Genomic DNA, 18,617 nt, shown 5'->3' on the forward strand with positions numbered 1-18,617 from the left:
GTATGAAGAATTTTGTGGCCAGCAATGCAGTTGAAGCCATTGCTATGCTTCTATTGAAAGGAACTGGCTTAGTCCCTTGTAATATACAGCACAAATGGAAGATATCATAATACTGATGAAGTGGGAAACACGAAACGCGTCTACTATATTATTAACTAGTTATTTGTATGCTGTATCAGTTAATCACTATGGGCTCTGTTTATAAGGATTTAATTGTTTTCTATGGTTGTCAATGTGAACTTTTGCGTTAAGCATATTAAGTATGAAGTAGTTTTATATTTTTAAAAGTATATAAACATATTTAAAAAGTATTTAAAAAGTTTGGTAGTTTATTCATATCACAGAGATTGTTTTTGTTGAAAGAAAGAGATAGTCAGTGTGATGATATGACACTTTTCACAAATAGCCAAGACTTTTTTTGGTAGCAGGAACTCCTTTGCATATTTCTGATGTAGCCAGTCCTCCTGGAGCTTATAGCAGGCCCAGTGCTAAAGCCCTGTAAGAGAGCCAGTTTGGTGTAGTGGTTAAGTGTGCGGACTCTTATCTGGGAGAACCGGGTTTGATTCCCCACTCCTCCACTTGCACCTGCTGACATGGCCATGGGTCAGCCATAGCTCTGGCAGAGGTTGTCCTTGAAACGACAGCTGCTGGGAGAGCCCTCTCCAGCCCCACCCACCTCACAGGATGTCTGTTGTGGGGGAGGAAGGTAAAGGAGATTGTGAGCCGCTCTGAGACTCTTCGGAGTGGAGGGCGGGATATAAATCCAGTATCTTCTTCTCTTGGAGGATTGGCTACATCAGGGGTGTGTGACCCAATATGCAGAGGAGTTCCTGCTATTAAAAAAGGCCTGCAAATATCTCATTTTGAGTCCAGTAATACCTAAAGAAGGTTTTCTAGGGATAAGCTTTCAGATTCAAGGCTCCCTTTATCGTATTGGATTCGGAACTGAGATTTCTCAGTCTTTATATCCCAGTCAGAGGATGGGAGAGGTGTTGCGGAAAAGGATCTTAGGGTGCAGAGATGCGCACTGTAATTAGCTCGTTTAGAACAAAATACTTAGGGGCAGAAAACTGGCATTTATGAGATAAGAATCTGATGTCCGTATTCAGTCCTGGAAGGTCTATTGTACTGAATTTATAAATTTACTAAAGTTCAGCAATCATGCACTTTAATGTTCATTAGTAATTGCTCTCAGCTAAAACCACTTCAGTTTGGAGAGCCAGTTTGGTGTAGTGGTTAAGTGTGCGGACTCTTATCTGGGAGAACCGGGTTTGATTCCCCACTCCACCACTTGCACCTGCTAGCATGGCCTTGGGTCAGCCATAGCTCTGGCAGAGGTTGTCCTTGAAAGGGCAGCTGCTGTGAGAGCCCTCTCCAGCCCCACCCACCTCACAGGGGGTCTGTTGTGGGGGAGGAAGGGAAAGGAGATTGTGAGCCGCTCTGAGACTCTTCGGAGTGGAGGGTGGGATATAAATCCAGTATCTTCTATCTTCTTCTTCTTAATTTGTCCTTTTAATTGTTCAAGAACTGCCACTCTTAGGTCAATTTGTTCTTTTGTGTACGGACTGACCTGTTTGTCCAATGAACAGAACGGAACGGCATTGTCAACACAGACAACTTCGGAAAGTAACAAGTGAATTAACCTGAAATGGTAGTGCTGGTATTGTTGGTCTTGTGGTTGTGTTGTCCGAGTCAACTTAGCAACAGAGGTTGTTGCAGGACCTGGACCCAGATTACGTCCCCATGTTAGTAAAGTCTTTGCTCTGAGTTGGAAGCTGTTTAAAAGTTAAGAGGCAAGAAAAGGGTTGACTCTCAATGCTTATGAGAGAGGTGTATCATCGTCCAGTGTATGCTGTTAATGATGCACTGAAGTGGTTTTAGCTGAGAGCCATTACTAATGAACATGATGGATCGAACCAGTGGTCCATCTCGCCCAGCATCCTGTCTCACACAGTGGCCAACCAGTTCCTCTAGACAGCCAACGACAAGGCATAGACCTTACGAGGGAGAATGGAAGGGAATTTCTTAAGAGAGAGAGTGCCATTCATGTGTGAACACAGGGCAGAGGGTCTGAAGAAAGGTTCTGATGGAGAAGAAAGCAGTCTAATGAGAACAAGAAAGCTGGAACTATGAAATTCTTTCTCTTTAACATCACCAAGGTACGTATTAGATCTAAGGAAAGAGGGGTGTGTTTTTTTTCCTTTTTGAGTTTCCCTGTGCTCAGATGACTGGTGAGCAGCCAGACTAGGGACGGTATACAACAAAAAATGCTACAGCTCAGTATGAGGCCAGTGTGAGACCAGCAAGAAGCCTCATACTGAGCTGTAGCCGATGTGAAATTGCTGCTGGAGACGCTCTGCGTCCCCTTTTTTTTAAAATTATGTAAAGAATCTATATAATTGAATCAATATTGGTCCCAGGTCTGATGAAGACTGGAAAGAAACAAGTATGTAATCGATTGGTTTGTAACCACACTACTTTAGGACTTGAAAGTACATGTTTTGGACATTTGGACTGGTTTCTACCTCACAGGCTGCCTGTTGTGGAGGGAGGAAGGGAGGCAGTTTGTAACAGGAGGTGGTGGCAGCTACAAGCATAGCCACCTTCAAGAGGGGTTTAGATAAAAATATGGAGCAGAGGTCCATCAGTGGCTATTAGCCACAGTGTGTGTGTGTGTGTGTGTGTGTGTGTGTGTGTGTATATATATATATATTTTGCCACTGTGTGACGCAGAGTGTTGGACTGGATGGGCCATTGGCCTGATCTAACATGGCTTCTCTTATGTTCTTAAGATTTTGGATTTATATCCCGCCCTATACGCTGAATCTCAAGAGTCTCAGAGCAGTCACAATCTCTTCTACCTTCCCCCCCCCTCACAACAAACACCCTGTGAGGTAGGTGGGGCTGAGAGTGCTTTTACAGCAGCTGCCCTTTCAAGGACAGCTTCTATGAAAGCTATGGCTGACCCAAGGCCATCTCAGCAGGTGCAAGTGGAGGAGTGGGGAATCAAACCTGGTTCTCTCAGGTAAGAGTCCGTGCACACTCTCTGAACGAAGGGCAGGGTATAAATCCAAATGCCATCACCATCAAGGCCTGCACTGCAGTCAGGAACTTGCTTTCCAAAAGGGGGAGAGCAGAGCAGGAAGGCCCAGACAAGCCAGCCAGGACAGTGAATGCGGCAGCTGCAAGAAACCACAGGAGGGCGAGCCTCCTACTCCCACACAGCCCCCCAGCCCAGGAAAGACACTCTTGTGTGCCTTTAGCATTAGAACCACTTGGGAATTGGGCTCCTTCTTTTTTCCAAAGAGCAGAAAGCGCAGGCAACACACTATCCCGGGAGCGAGATCTAAGTCCTTACCTGCCGACCTCTCCTCTCCTGCGCAGCCCAGGAGAAACAGCCTTTCCTCTTCTTCCAGCCAGGATATGAGGACAGGTTTGGCAATCAGAGGTCCTGTTTATTGGGGGGGTGGGGTGGAAACACATGTATAAAATTAGAACTTTTCAGTGCGCCAAAAAACTTGTGAAGCCGGCAAAGCTTACTTTTAGCCGGCGAGCGGGGGGGGAGGGAGCAAGCAAGCAGGGGGAAGGGGCAAGCGAGCAGAGCATAGGGTGGGCCAGGCGGGACACTGCGCGGGGGTAGGGGGGGGGGCAGAACGCAGCATTAGAGTCGGTTCCAGCATTGCAATTCACACGTGGAGAAGGGAGGGAGGGGACGCGACGGGGAGTGCGGAGCTGCGAGGGGGGGTGCGCCAGGCAGCCTGTCTGCCTACGGTGCCCCAGGGCGTCAGGTCGGCCCTGCCTGTGGAGACTGCTGCACAGTGCGGCTGGGCCCCATGATCCTCGCTGGCCAGCCAGGCCCCAGGGAGGCTGCCACATGGCTCGGTTCGGCCCAGCAATCCCCGAGGGCCGCACCAAGTGACCTCAAGGGCCTCATACGGCCCTCAGGATGGAGGTTCCCCACCCCTGTGTTAGAGCAATGAAAAAAAAATACTATGGGGACTCTGGGCCACAGTGAGAGAAAGAGGGAGGGATGAAGAGAGAGGGAGAAAGTAGATCATAGCTGCCAATGGCAGAGAGTAGCTCTCTACTTTAGAGCAGCCAGGTCCTTCCTCTCCACCAGCATGGGGCATGGGAAGAATTGCCAGATTCAGGTTGGGAAACTCCTTGACATTTAGGGACAGAGCCTGGGGAGAACAGGGACCTCAGTCGGGTACAATGCCATCGAGTCCAGCCTCCAAACCACCCTTTTTCACCAGGGGGACTCATTTTTGTACTCTGGTGCTGAGCTGTCATTCCAAGGTATCCCCACTTGGAGGGTGACTCCCCACGTCTCCTTAGGGGCACTTGTAAGTTTGATGCAAGAACCTGACCAGAAATGTATGTCAGAGTTCCACACCATATATAATGGTTCTCCTGGGCCAAAGGGTGTCTTTTTTGCTAGTTCCAATCCTGGATCCTCCAACTTAGCCTGGAGAGGAGGCGGCTGAGATCACCATCTTCAAGGACTTGAAGGGCTGTCCTATAGAGGATGGGGTGGAATTGTTTTCTGTGGCCCCGGAAGGTAGGACCAGAGCCAATGGGTTGAAATTAAATCAAAAGAGTTTCCGGCTCAACATTAGGAAGAACTTCCTGATCGTTAGAACGGTTCCTCAGAGGAACAGGCTTCCAAGGGAGGTCTTGGGCTCCCCTTCCCTGGAGGTTATTAAACAGAGGCTAGATGGCCATCTGACAGCAATGAGGATCCTGTGAATTTAGGGGGAAGTGTTTGTGAGTTTCCTGCAGTGTGCAAGGGATTGGACTAGACGACCCTGGAGGTCCCTTCCAACTCTTATTATTCCATGAAAGAGGGCTCTCCTTCCTTAGAGGTTTTTCAACAGAGGCTAGATGGCCATCTGACAGCAATCAGGATCCTGTGAATTTAGGGGGAGGGATTTGTGAGTTTCCTGAATTGTGCAGGGGGTTGGACTAGATGACCCTGGTGGGGGGTCCCTTCCAACTCTATGATTCTAAAGGATTTGGGTAATTGTTTCCTCCAAGTCTGATCAAGCTGCTTCTTCCCTTGGGGGGTTTTCCATCTCTTTTCTGGGAATGAAAGCAAGATGCAGGGAGGATTTAAGCTAACCCTTTTCCTGTCTTGTGGGGCAGACTGAGGTCCTAGACAATGAGAGGAGTGCTAGCACAACACTGGCAGTTCTGCGCCTGTCCCCTGCGAAGCTCAGATGGAAATGCCAGCTGAGAATGGAAAAGACAGGAAAGACAGCGAAGTTCCTTCCACAGCCACATCTCAGACTGGAGAGCCAGTCTGCTGTTGTGGTTAAGTGTGCGAACTCTTATCTGGGAGAACCGGGTTTGATTCCCCACTCCTCCGCTTGCACTTGCTAGCATGGCCTTGGGTCAGCCATAGCTCTGGCAGAGGTTGTCCTTGAAAGGACAGCTGCTGGGAGAGCCCTCTCAGCCCCACCCACCTCACAGGGTGTCTGTTGTGGGGGAGGAAGGGAAAGGAGATGGTTGGCCGCTCTGAGACTCTGTCCTTGAACGAGCAGCTGCTGGGAGAGCCCTCTCAGCCCCACCCATCTCACAGGGTGTCTGTTGTGGGGGAGGAAGGGAAAGGAGATGGTTGGCCGCTCTGAGACTCTGTCCTTGAACGAGCAGCTGCTGGGAGAGCCCTCTCAGCCCCACCCATCTCACAGGGTGTCTGTTGTGGGGGAGGAAGGGAAAGGAGATGGTTGGCCGCTCTGAGCCTCTGTGCTTGAAAGAGCAGCTGCTGGGAGAGCCCTCTCCAGCCCCACCCACCTCACAGGGTGTCTGTTGTGGGGGAGGGAGGGAAAGGAGATTGTGAGTCGCTCTGAGACTCTTTGGAGTGGAGGGTAGGATATAAATCCAATCTCTTCTTCTTCTTCAGCCCAGGCAAAGCCAGTGCCAGACCGAGAGGGAATCCCCTGCTTAGACCACTCCACCATCTCCAGACCAGGCCTCCCTTAGCACCTGTCCTGATGCCCTCTCACTTGGCTCAGGCCCAGAAGGGCCAGGCAGGGGCTCTCTCTCTGCAAGGAGAGCCCAGCACCCTCCCCACATCAGTGGAAGGACCATGGAGGGGGGCAAAGACCAGCCACTGGGACCAGGACAGGCAACCTGGCCACGCCCTTCCTCCTTAAGAGCTACCTTATTGTCACTCCTCACTGCAAGAAGGCGAAAAGGATCCTCACCCAGGGAGGCCACGTTCCCATAATTCTCCAGCATGACATCCTTGTAGAGAGCTCTCTGGGCTGGGTGTAGCAGGATCCACTCCCCCAGGGTGAAATACACGGCCACCTCCTCGAAGGACACCCCCGCCTGCAAGAAGGAAAAGGAAACATTTCTTCACAAAAATGGAAAGTTAGTGCATGGGGCGGGGAGAGAGCAAAAAATTGAAGGAGTCAATCTACAGTGGAAGAGTAGCACAAAGAGGTGGGGGAGGGGGGAAAAAGAAAGAAGAAGGAGAAAGGTGGAAGGAGGAGAAAGAAGGAGAAAGAGGAGGAGGAGAAGAATTGATGATGATACTGGATTTATATCCTGCCCTATACTCTGAATCTCAGAGCGGCTCACAATCTCCTTTTACCTTCCTCCCCCACAACAGACACCCTGTGGGGCTGTGAGAGGTCTCACAGAAGCTGTCCTTTCAAGGACAACTCCTACGAGAGCTATGGCTGACCCAAGGCCATTCCAGCAGCTGCAAGTGGAGGAGTGGGGAATCAAACCCCGGTTCTCCCAGATAAGTCCGCACGCTTAACCACTATACCAAACTGGCTCTCTCATAGAAGAACTATGCGAGGACACCTCCCGCCCGCCCTCCTTGGGAACATCTGGGAACTAAAGGGAGTGGGGAAGAGGCTAGGGATGTCCGTATGATAAAAAGACCAAATCATTTTCTGCAGGAAATCCAGTGTTGTTTCAGAGGCATTCAGAGTTGGGTCAAATCAAAGTCAAGTTCTAAATTGTCCTGCTTCCCTGCAAAAACCATCCTAGACAGGAGGTGACCATTTTATTTTATTTTTTTATTTCGTAGGCTTATATTCCACCTTTTTCCGTAAATGGGCTCAAGGTGGATCACAACATATAACATAACAATAAAAACCTACATATCAGAGTTAAAACATTATAACAACATAAGAGAAGCCATGTTGGATCAGGCTAATGGCCCACCCAGTCCAACACTCTGTGTCACAGAAGAACATAAGAGAAGCCATGTTGGATCAGGCCAATGGCCCATCCAGTCCAACACTCTGTGTCACAGAAGAACATAAGAGAAGCCATGTTGGATCAGGCCAATGGCCCATCCAGTCCAACACTCTGTGTCACAGAAGAACATAAGAGAAGCCATGTTGGATCAGGCCAATGGCCCATCCAGTCCAACACTCTGTGTCACAGAAGAACATAAGAGAAGCCATGTTGGATCAGGCCAATGGCCCATCCAGTCCAACACTCTGTGTCACAGAAGAACATAATGGCCTAGGACCTGTCTACCTTAGGGACCGTCTTTCCCCACACGTTCCCCAGAGAGTACTACGCTCGGGTTCTCAAAACCTGTTGGTAGTCCCCGGGCCAAAGGAGGCCCGTCTAAAATCCACCAGGGATCGGGCCTTCTCAATAACGGCACCTTATTGGTGGAACCAGCTGCCGGAGGAGGTGCGGGCCCTGCGGGACCTAGGGCAGTTCCGCAGGGCCTGTAAGACAGCCCTCTTCCGGCAGGCCTATAATACTGACTGACAAGGAAATCTTTTGGATGGAACGAAATGCATCTGTAGACCGCTGGTTTTATCTATCTTGTTTTTATTAATTTATGGTTTTAACTTTACTTGTAAGTGTTTTAAATTGTAGTATTTGAATTATTATGTTGTAAGCCGCCCTGAGACACTTCGGTGTGAAGGGCGGGGTATAAATTCCAATATAAATAAATAAATATAAATAAATAAATCCAGTCCAACACTCTGTGTCACAGAAGAACATAAGAGAAGCCATGTTGGATCAGGCCAATGGCCCATCCAGTCCAACACTCTGTGTCACAGAAGAACATAAGAGAAGCCATGTTGGATCAGGTCAATGGACCATCCAGTCCAACACTCTGTGTCACACAGTGGTATATATATATATATATATATATATATATATACACACACACACACACACACACACTGTGGCTAATAGCCACTGATGGACTTCTGCTCCACATTTTTATCCAGTCCCCTCTTGAAGCTGGCCATGCTTGTGGACGCCACCACCTCCTGTGGCAGTGAATTCCACATGTTAATCACCCTTTCGCTGAAGAAGTACTTCCTTTTATCCGTTCTAACCAGACTGCTCAGCAATTTCATCGAATGCCCACGAGTTCTTGCATTGTGAGAAAGGAAGAAAAGTACGTCTTTCTCTACTTCCTCCATCTCATGTTAGAAGCAACAGTAAAAATAATAAATAAAACGTACCACCGGCGGACAGGGCACAGCATATCAATAACCAGTTGCAGGCCCACCTGATACGATGGGAATAACAACAGGATAGCACTGTAATAAAGCACAATGTCCCCACAAGGGAGGCCAAACGATGGAATAATAGGACACCCGCTGCCTCAACCATAGGCCCGGCGGAACAGCTCCGTCTTGCAGGCCCTACGAAATGGCAGTAATTCAGGCTGGGCCCAGATCTCCACAGGGAGCTGATTCCACCAAACAGGGCCCAGGGCTGATTTTTCTGCCTTCGCAGTGGAGTGTACTAGAATCAATGGGAAGGAGCCCGATATTCTGAGCATTACAACGAACAGAAAGCATCTCTGCTGTCTGCCGCACGTCTCCCCAACGATCACCACCTCCCGACATACCTGAGCTGGCCACATGGTGGCTTTTTTATCTTCAGCACACAGAGGTGATGGCAGAGAAGGTATCCAGGTTGTCTGTCCACTCCGGCCTGGAGGGAGAGAAAGAGAAAGGATGGGTAGCCCTTTTTGCTCTTTTGTACCAGTTCCTGGTACACTCTGCCCCGTGGCGCAGAGTGGTAAAGCTGCAGTACTGCAGTCGGAGTCCTCTGCTCACGACCTGAGTTCGATCGCAGCGGAAGCTGGTTCAGGTAGCCGGCTCCAGGTTGACTCAGCCTTCCATCCTTCCGAGGTCGGTCAAATGAGTCCCCAGCTTGCTGGAGGGGAAAGTGTAGATGACTGGGGAAGGCAAGGGCAAACCACCACGTAAAAAGCTTGCTGCGAAAACGTTGAAAGCAACGTCACCCCAGAGTCGGAAACGACTGGTGCTTGCACAGAGGACTTACCTTTACCAATTCCTGGAGTGAATCTCTCTCCAGATGGGATTCAGGGCAGAATTCAAGACACTGGGGGCTGCCCTGCCTTTCTTATCCATCCCTCCCCTCCTCTCCTCAAAATGCTTCCTCCCAAACTCTGCCAAGCCATTCCAAGGAGATGAGACCCTTTCCATGCCTTGTTTCCTAAATTCAACTTCACCCCCAAACAGCTCGGGGAAGGATTGCAGAACAGCCATTAGGAAACTCTGGCAGATGCCCAAGGTGTTGTGCAAAGGCAGGAAAAATAAAAAAGGTAAAGGTAGTCCCTTGTGCAAGCAACACTTACTTCTGACTCTGGGGTGATGTTTTCATGGCAGACTTTTTAGCGGGGTGGTTTGCCATTGCCTTCCCCAGTAATCTACATTCCCCCCCCCCACCTTCTCCCCAGCAAGCTGGGGACTCATTTGACCGACTCGGAAGGATGGAAGGCTGAGTCAACCTGCAGCCGGCTATCTGAACCCAGCTTCCGCCGAGATCGAACTCAGGTCGTGAGCAGAGCGCTTCTGACTGCAAAACTGTATCAACCACGGGCAAATAATCATCTGTGGGGAGGAGAGCAGAACCTCCTGCTTCCATTTCCCCAAGCCAGAAGGGCACGGCCCGGATCCTCCTTTGCCCCTCTTCAGGTTCTGTTTTTGTGTGGGTCTTCTGAGAGTCCAGCGACACGGTCCCCCCTGCCACCTCAATCCCAGACCCCTCAGCCTTTCTTTCAGGCCCTCCCCCGCCCGGGTCCCCACTCCTTCCCCCCTTCTTCTCCCCCGCCCAAATCTCCCTCTCAGCCCCCCCCCCCCCACTTCTTCCTAGACTGGGCTCTGGAACGGGAAGCCGCTTGACCATCCTCCACTCTCCAAAAGCGCCGCATTCAATCCTGCGCTCGGTCCCTTGCAGGAACCACGTGGCTCTGCAACAAAGGGGACAAGCAAGAACTTGGGGGGTGCCCTCTCACAACCGCTTCACACACACACCGCTTTCTGCTTTGGCTCTTGCATTGCGGCCTCCAACACCAGATTTCATTTCCCCCTCCAAAGCCTTTTGCAGCTCACCTGGTTCCCTCCACGCCATTCAAACAGAAGCCCCCCAGATTCAAAGGCGCTTCCTTGCAAGGGGCGGGGGAGGAAACGGCTCCTCCCCCCCTCATCCAGCCCCCCCCCCCATGTGCCTCTCTAGGATTGCAGCTCCTTTCTCTCTTTCTTTCTCTTTAAGCCTTGGGGGCAATGCTCCTTTTGTAAAAGAAAAAAAGGAGAGGAGGTGGTACTGGAAAGGAAGTGGCGCTGATTCCCTCCCGTTTTCCTTTTCACCCAAATCTGTCTGGAACAGTGCAAGCTGTGATCTGAGATTCAGTCAAAGCTGCAGCACTGCAGTCCTAAACTCTGCTCAGGACCTGAGTTCGATCCCCGGTGGAAGCTGGGTTTTCAGCTAGCCGGCTCGAGGTTGACTCAGCCTTCCACCCTTCCGAGGTCGGTCAAATGAGGACCCAACTTGCTGGGGGGGAGTGTAAAAGGCTGGGGAAGGCAATGGCAAACCACCCCGTAAAAACTCTGCTGTGAAAATGTTGTGAAAGCAACGTCACCCCAGAGTCAGAAACGACTGGTGCTTGCACAGGGGACCTTGCCTTTCCCAACAGATGCTTTAGGAATCACGGGCTGTGATCATATACGTTAAATAACGCACTTTCAATCCACTTTTAGTGCAGTTTCCAACTGGATTTTTTTACTTTGTGAACTGGCAACATCCATAATAATAATAATAATAATAATAATAATAATAATAACAACAACTTTTATTTATATCCCGCCCTCCCTGCCGAAGCAGGCTCAGGGCGGCTAACAGGACATGGTATATACCATGATATTGTATAAAACAATTATAAAACACAGTTAATACATTTAAAAAAAAACAGCTACATAAAATTTAAAACTACAATAAATTAAGGTGCTATATTCAATAGGTATATTCCGATGGCTAGATGTCGCTTTCAGGGTTCCTTATAAGCTTGCAGAAAGAGGGTGGTTTTGCAAGCCCTGCGGAACTGATTAAAGTCCCGCAGGGCTCGCACTTCCTCCGGTAGTTGATTCCACCAGTGGGGGTCCATTATAGAGAGTTGGAAACTGCATTATTCAGTGTGTGAGACTGCAGCCATAGAATCACAGAGTTGGAAGGGACCTCCAGGGTCATCTAGTCCAACCCCCCTGCACAATGCAGGAAACTCACAAACACCTCCCCCTAAATTCACAGAACCTTCATTGCTGTCCGGTGGCCATCTAGCCTCTGTTGAAAAACCTCCAAGGAAGGAGAGCCTACTTTCATAGAATCATAGCGTTGGAAGGGTCCTCCAGGGTCATCTAGTCCAACCCCCGTGCACAATGCAGGAAACTCACAAACATTTCCCCCTAAATTCACAGGATCTTCATCGCTGTCAGATGGCCATCTAGCCTGTTTAAAAACCTCCAAGGAAGGGGAGCCCACCACCTCCCGAGGAAGCCTGTTCCACTGAGGAATCGGTCAGGAAGTTCTTCCTAATGTTGAGCTGGAAACACTTTTGAGTTAATTTCAACCCATTAGTTCTGGTCCTGCCTTCTGGGACAACAGAAAACAATGATTCGGGAGCCTGAATATTAGTTTTTTCCCCTTTATAATTAACTCAGGAAACAGACCAGGTTTGTTCGCTTGACGGTGTTAAAACGTTGTTTAGCTGAAGAAAACCCCTTTACGTCTGCAGCACTATTTGTCCTTTGCTGTCTCAAAAAAACAAATTTTAAAAAAATGAACATTTCTTGGGGCTGGAATCCGAAATGGTTTTAGCAGGTCAGAATGTTTTGCTTTTAGAAAGAGCTTTCTTGCAAGGGGTTGCCAGAAACTTCACTATGCATTTAAAAGGATTTGGGTCATTATTTCCTCTCGAGTCTTTTCAAGCTTCTTTTTCCTCTTGTATCTTTGGGTGCTGCTTCTCTGGGAAGGCAAGAAAGGCTGGGGAGGCGGCTTGAAGCTAGCTGTTTAATTTGGCTCAGCCTAATCCTAGTGCTCAAGGATCTAAATGAGACTATTGATATCAAGTGTCTGGCATTGCAGTCTCTCAAAACTTGAAAATCCTTACTTGGAACTGCAGGGGTTTTAAAAACCCTATCAAAGGTGCATGAATTTAAAACTTTTTAGTTAAGGAAAGACCCCATGTGGTGTGTCTTCAAGAAACCCATGTTAAAAAACAAGACTTCTTCTTTTTCACGTACCAAATGGTTTAATCAAGTCTTTCAAGCCACAGGATCTTCGAAAGCCAGAGGAATGGCAATTCTTGTTTCCAAATCCACATCTTTTATTTCACAAGACATGAAATCAGACTCCAAAGGTAGATATGTTTTTGTAAAGGGCACTCTAAATGGCAATCCATTAACAATTGCTTCTATTTATACCCCAAACGGTGGCCAACTGCAATTTCTAAAAGAAACCCTGTCTGAGCTGATGGAATTCAGGCATTCAGGATGATGGATCATCATTAGGTGGGGACCTCAACTATGTAACAGATCCTTAAGGACATAAGAGAAGCCATGTTGGATCAGGCCAATGGCCCATCCAGCCCAACACTCTGTGTCACATAAGAACATAAGAGAAAGCCTGTTGGATCAGGCCAATGGCCCCTCCAGTCCAACACTCTGTGTCACTTAAGAACGTAAGAGAAGCCTTGTTGGATCAGGCCAATGGCCCATCCAGTCCAACACTCTGTGTCACAGAAGAGAAGCCATGTTGGATCAGGCCAATGGCCCATCCAGCCCAACACTCTGTGTCACATAAGAACATAAGAGAAGCCATGTTGGATCAGGCCAATGGCCCATCCAGTGAAACATTCTGTGTCACACAGTGGCCAATACATACACATACACACACACACTGTGGCTAATAGCCACTGATGGACCTCTGCTCCATATTTTTATCTAATCCCCTCTTGAAGCTGGCTATGCTTGTAGCCGCCATCACCTCCTGTGACAGTGAATTCCACATGTTAATGACCCTTTCTTCGATGAATCAAACCGTAAAGAGGTAAAAACGTATACCTCCAGAAAAACAGGTTTACATAATCTTTTACAATCTTTTAACATGGTAGACATCTGGAGGACGTTAAATCAGGGAGTACGAGATTATACTTATTTTTCACATGTCCACAATTCCTACTCCAGGATTGATTATATTTTAACCTCCCCATCTCTTTTAAATCCTGTACACAGTGTAAACATTGGTTCCAGAACAATTTCTGACCACTCGTGGGTGATTGGTGAACTGGGAATGCAAAGATCAGACAACAAAGGCCCAACCTGGTCTCTAAACAAGTTGCTCTTGTCAAAAGAGAGCATTTGCGATGACATTAATAAACAAATACAGGATTATTTCCTCCATGACGATGACGGTGGTGTATCTTAACATATGGGCCGTTTTCCCACTGACCTTACTCCGGAGCGACGTCCCTCTTCACCGCGCAGCGTCTGCGCGGATTTCCCACCAACTGCTGCGCACAACCAGGAAGTGCCGCGGCTTTTGCGTCGCAGATGTAAACCGCTAAAAATCAGTTTACATCTGTGACGCAAAAGCCGCGGCTCTTCCTGGTTGTGCGCAGCAGTTGGTGGGAAATCCGCACAGACGCTGCGCGGTGAAGAGGGACGTCGCTCCGGAGTAAGGTCAGTGGGAAAACGGCCATGGTGTGGGATGCATTTAAAGCTGTACTCAGAGGAAACCTCATTTCCAGAGCTGTAGCATGTCACAAAAATGGATGTAAAGCCGTAATGGAACAGAAAACTTAAACTGCTGAGCAAGAGAAAAGGCATATGAAATATGGGGGGGGCAAAAACCTTGAAAAAACTTTCAACAGAAAGCGACAAACTAGAACTTATTGAAACTTCAGATATACAAAAAAAGTTGTTATATCTGAAACAGAAATGTGTTACAAAATCACTTCGGCTACTGAAATGTAGACTCCAGCAAAAATGTGCTAATTCACTGATCCACTCCATAAGATTGCCCCAAGGCGCTATACATACTACATCAAAGGAAATTTCAAACGTCTTTCAGGAGTACTAGTCCTCCTTATATAAAACATACATAGAAAGTGACTTAAACTTTCAGGAGTACTTAAGGAATACTAAATTTGACCAGAAACTGTCTAAAGACAATATTGAGTTTATGGATAGTGTTAAGCCAAATGCCCTCAAAACGAGGTTGGGGAATTAGTTAGGTGGACACCTGGCTTAATAGGAATCTTTTTACCAATATATACCAGGCTCAACCATCCAGAGAGTAAATGCACAATAAAAGGACTCTAATTTAATAAAATCAATTGTAATTTATTCAGAATAATAGTTCTTTCATACAAGATACAAAACAATCACACATTCACACAGGTCTAAGAAATACAGATAGATAGGGGAACATACAAGGGTAGACAGACAGGGCGATATTTACCTCTCGCAGACTCCAAGGAAGGCTCCGATGGTGACGGTTGAGGGAATGGGGGAGGACCCGAAACTGATCAGGAATCGGGGATGGATCTATACAGCGGAAGGTGGGTTGCTGAATAGAAGCACACCTGTGGGTAGCTAGTCCACAGGTTATAAAGCCTCACCTGAGCCTTTAGGGAATGGGAGGCAACAGGGAGGAGGAATGGGAGGTTCTGTGATGACCATGAAGGCTGGACATCAGCAGAGCCAATGGTGAGTCCCGTGGTGACACCCAATTGGGTGCTTGCTTTAGCCAATGAACTTCACCTTCATCCTGGGCAGCCTGGAAACTTCCAGGTTGCGACAGGGCCTGAGGCGGCTCCAAGGATGTCAGTATGGAAATGGCTAGGTACTTGGGATTAGATGGGATTATCTGGGAAGGTGACAATAGGGAATCAAATATTGACCTAGGTATCCCCGGTGTGGACAAAAGACTTGGATGCGACAGGAGAGGTTCTTCCTCTTTTCTCGTCGTCTTCTGGGCAAGAGTTATTGTTGAGGGTATTGCTCTACAATTAGGACTAACAGTTGAGCTGTTAATCCATTCATGGGACGAATGGGTTGCTTGCGGGCTAGGAGTGACTCAGGGTGTGTACGTGAGATTCCCACTATGGAGGAATGAAGTCCAGCCTGGCAGGAAGATGGCTATGAGTGGTGTTAGCAAAACACAGTGGATTCCATGCTCAGTGCTTCAACACCGGTCGCCTGGACAGCTCCGTGGCGGCGCAGCTTCTTCCCTACCATGGCGGACTCACACAGTGACGGGGAAATGTCCGTGCATGTTGGCAGGCACTCGGTACCTGTTTAGAGCGTCTGCACACTTAGGCTGTTTGTACACATGAGTCCCTTTTAGTTCCTGGATGGCTTTACTCGCACTCTCTGGCCAGACGGGTGCAAGCTCACTTCTCCAGGCGCCCTGGCAACCATGCTTGTGACTATAATATTGGGGAAAGAGGGGTCTTTTCCTCACAATAGGCCTTTCTCTGAGTCGGAAATCTTAGATTTGGGACAAGTACAGATCTTCTGTCATTCAACCTTCTACACCAGTAATGGCTTTTTTAGGTCAACCCTGCTTTCCTCCAGGACTTTCAACAGTAAATTTTAAAATTTGGAGGAAACAGAAAATTCTTAGGATTTCAGATGTCAGTCTAAAAAACCAATTGTGTACTCACAGCCAGCTGTAATCTAAATTTAAAATTCATATCCCATGGTATGACTATCATCAACTACATGACGTATTAAATAAAGTACTCCCGGTTATGCAGACGACAAATCGGCTAAATGCATTTGAGAAACTCATGCAGAAAGAAAACAAGAACATGAGAGGAGCAATTTCGAAATTATCTTTATTATTAAACCAGAAAAGCTGGTCACTTTTCACACCACAACAAAATGCACGGCCCAAAGGTTGTGCTGTTCAATTCTCAGATGAACAATGGACTACAATTTGGACTTTGCCGCTCTGTAAGTCTAAATCTACTATTTTTAAATTGCAGCAATGCAGATTATTTTCTCGCTGGTACCTAACTCCACTTTCTTTAAGTCATGCTCAACAGAGTTCCAATCCCCTCTTCTGGAAAGGATGTGGTGAATCAGGATCCTTCATACATTGTTGGTGGACTTGCCAAAAAATTCAAACATTTTGGAATACATTGATAAACAAAATTGAAGCCATTGTCAATGAAACCATTCCACGCACTCCTGAATCTATTCTTTTTAACTTCTGGCCAAGCAATAGGTTTTCTCCTTTAAAAGCTGAACTTTTTTCCCTACTGCTTTTGGCGGGGAAAATTCTGTTGGCAAAATTTTGGAAAGTTGCTAGAATTCCATCCATAGCCCTATGGTTCCAAAAGATATGGGACATTGTCGTGCAAGACAACATAGCTTCCCAGCTTATTCTCGGTGACAATCCGAAGGCAGTGGAAAAATTTATTGAAAAATGGTATGCTTTTCTTGAATTTGTCAATAACAACTTGACAAAGTGGTGCAAGATGCCAAAAAAAATATCTAAACTTCGTCCTATGTTAATAAGCACTTGGCAGAGTCTCTATACGGCCTCTTTACTTCGAACCTCTAGGTTAGGCTGAATGTTATGTTGTTGTTTTTTTATAAAAACGTGTTATATTTACATTGTGTCATTATAGTTTGTTTTTCTGTTTAATTTACTACTTTTATGTATTTTGCTTTTTATGTGTGATGATATTTGAAAATAAAAAAATTAAGTATTGAGAAAAAAAAAAAGGAGACCATTTTTCCATTACAGGTTTATGCAGAGGTATATTAGCATGTGACTTCCCCTCTTCTAGTTGCCCTTTTCTGGACTTTTTCCAATGCTATATTATCCTTTTTGAAGTGTGGTGTCCAGACCACTAGATAATCTTATCTAGAGTAAAGTAATCCCAGACTCTGAGATACCAACCCCACTAGGGGATCGCTCATCTTTCCCTTTACAAGCAATAATCGCTTTAGCTGCAGTGAGCAAGGTCACTATAAGCTCTTTATCCTGTTCCAGATTCCCAAAGTTTTAAAAGATCAGGCTTGCCTGGGTTATAGCTGCAATGTTAACATTGACTGACTTAATTATACAGTTAACGGTGATTAGTCCAAAGCATGTTATATTGGAAATGAATTCCTAGGTATTTATAATATTTTACTTGTTCTATCTCTTTGCCACCTATTGACCGTTTAGTTGGTTTCCAAGATTTGGAAAATACAACAATTTTAGATTTGTCATAGTTCAATAGGAATCACCAAGAGTAAGAGTCGGGACAATACTGTACCTCTTTGAGAGTCAGAGAGTGAGTAAGAGAGGGAGAGTGAGAGAGTGTGAGAGAAGAGAGAGAGAGAGTGTGAGAGAAGTGAGAGAGAGCGTGAGAGTGCGAGCGAGGGAGCAGGAGCGAAAGAGCGCGAGAGCGAGCGAGAGAGAGCGCGCGGGAGAGAGCGCACGCAAGAGAGAGAAAAAAGAAAAACATCTGGGCAAGCAGAAGTATATTGAAGTGACTACTGTTCTGGGTGACTCAATGACTTTCAGTGTCATGGGGTCCCTCCTCCTCTGAGGAGTCCTCACTGTCTCTGAACCCTGGATGGTTGACAGCCATCAGTATTCTTGCCTATGGGATGTGCAGCCCTTAAATGCTTCATCGTGTGTCACCTTTCCCATTGAGTTGTTGGTTGGCTCAGGGGTTCAGCCTGCTGATGAAGCCTTTGATTCCTGACTTGTTGGCATTTGCTTTGGGTTAATGTTTGGATTTCTTATAAGCAGGGGTGGAATTCTAGCAGGAGCTCCTTTGCATATTAGGCCACACCCCCTGATTTAGCCAATCCTCCAGGAGCTTACGAGGCTCTTTTTCATAAGCTCCAGGAGGATTGGCTACATTAGGGGTGTGTGGCCTAAACAGCCAGTTCCACTCCTGCTTATAATGCTTAAAAGACCAGACTCTTAAGTGGCAGGAACTAGCACCTTCTGGGGTCTAGCGGTACCTGGGAGTAGGCCATATTTGAACATTCTTCTTTATGCCTTTTATGGTTCCCCTTTTCCACTGAGACTCAAGGAGGAAGTTGGGATTACAAAAAAATTAGAAAATGAGCACAAAATCTGGGGGGGAGGGGAGGAGCTGAAACCAAGTGCAAGCATTTACATGACACATCCGGTGGCAAAGGAGTTACACAAAAGGAACATGCTTATGGAGTATACAGTGGACACCATAGTGCAAGTCACAGTCTCTGTCATGGGTATGCAAGATATTTTCTCTCCCCTGTGAACATCCTTTGGTGGGAAGTAAAGTGTGCACTCTGACAATATCTTTTGCACACTCC

The sequence above is a fragment of the Heteronotia binoei genome, chromosome 5 (genome assembly GCF_032191835.1).
Source record: "Heteronotia binoei isolate CCM8104 ecotype False Entrance Well chromosome 5, APGP_CSIRO_Hbin_v1, whole genome shotgun sequence".
Lineage (NCBI taxonomy): Eukaryota > Metazoa > Chordata > Lepidosauria > Squamata > Gekkonidae > Heteronotia > Heteronotia binoei.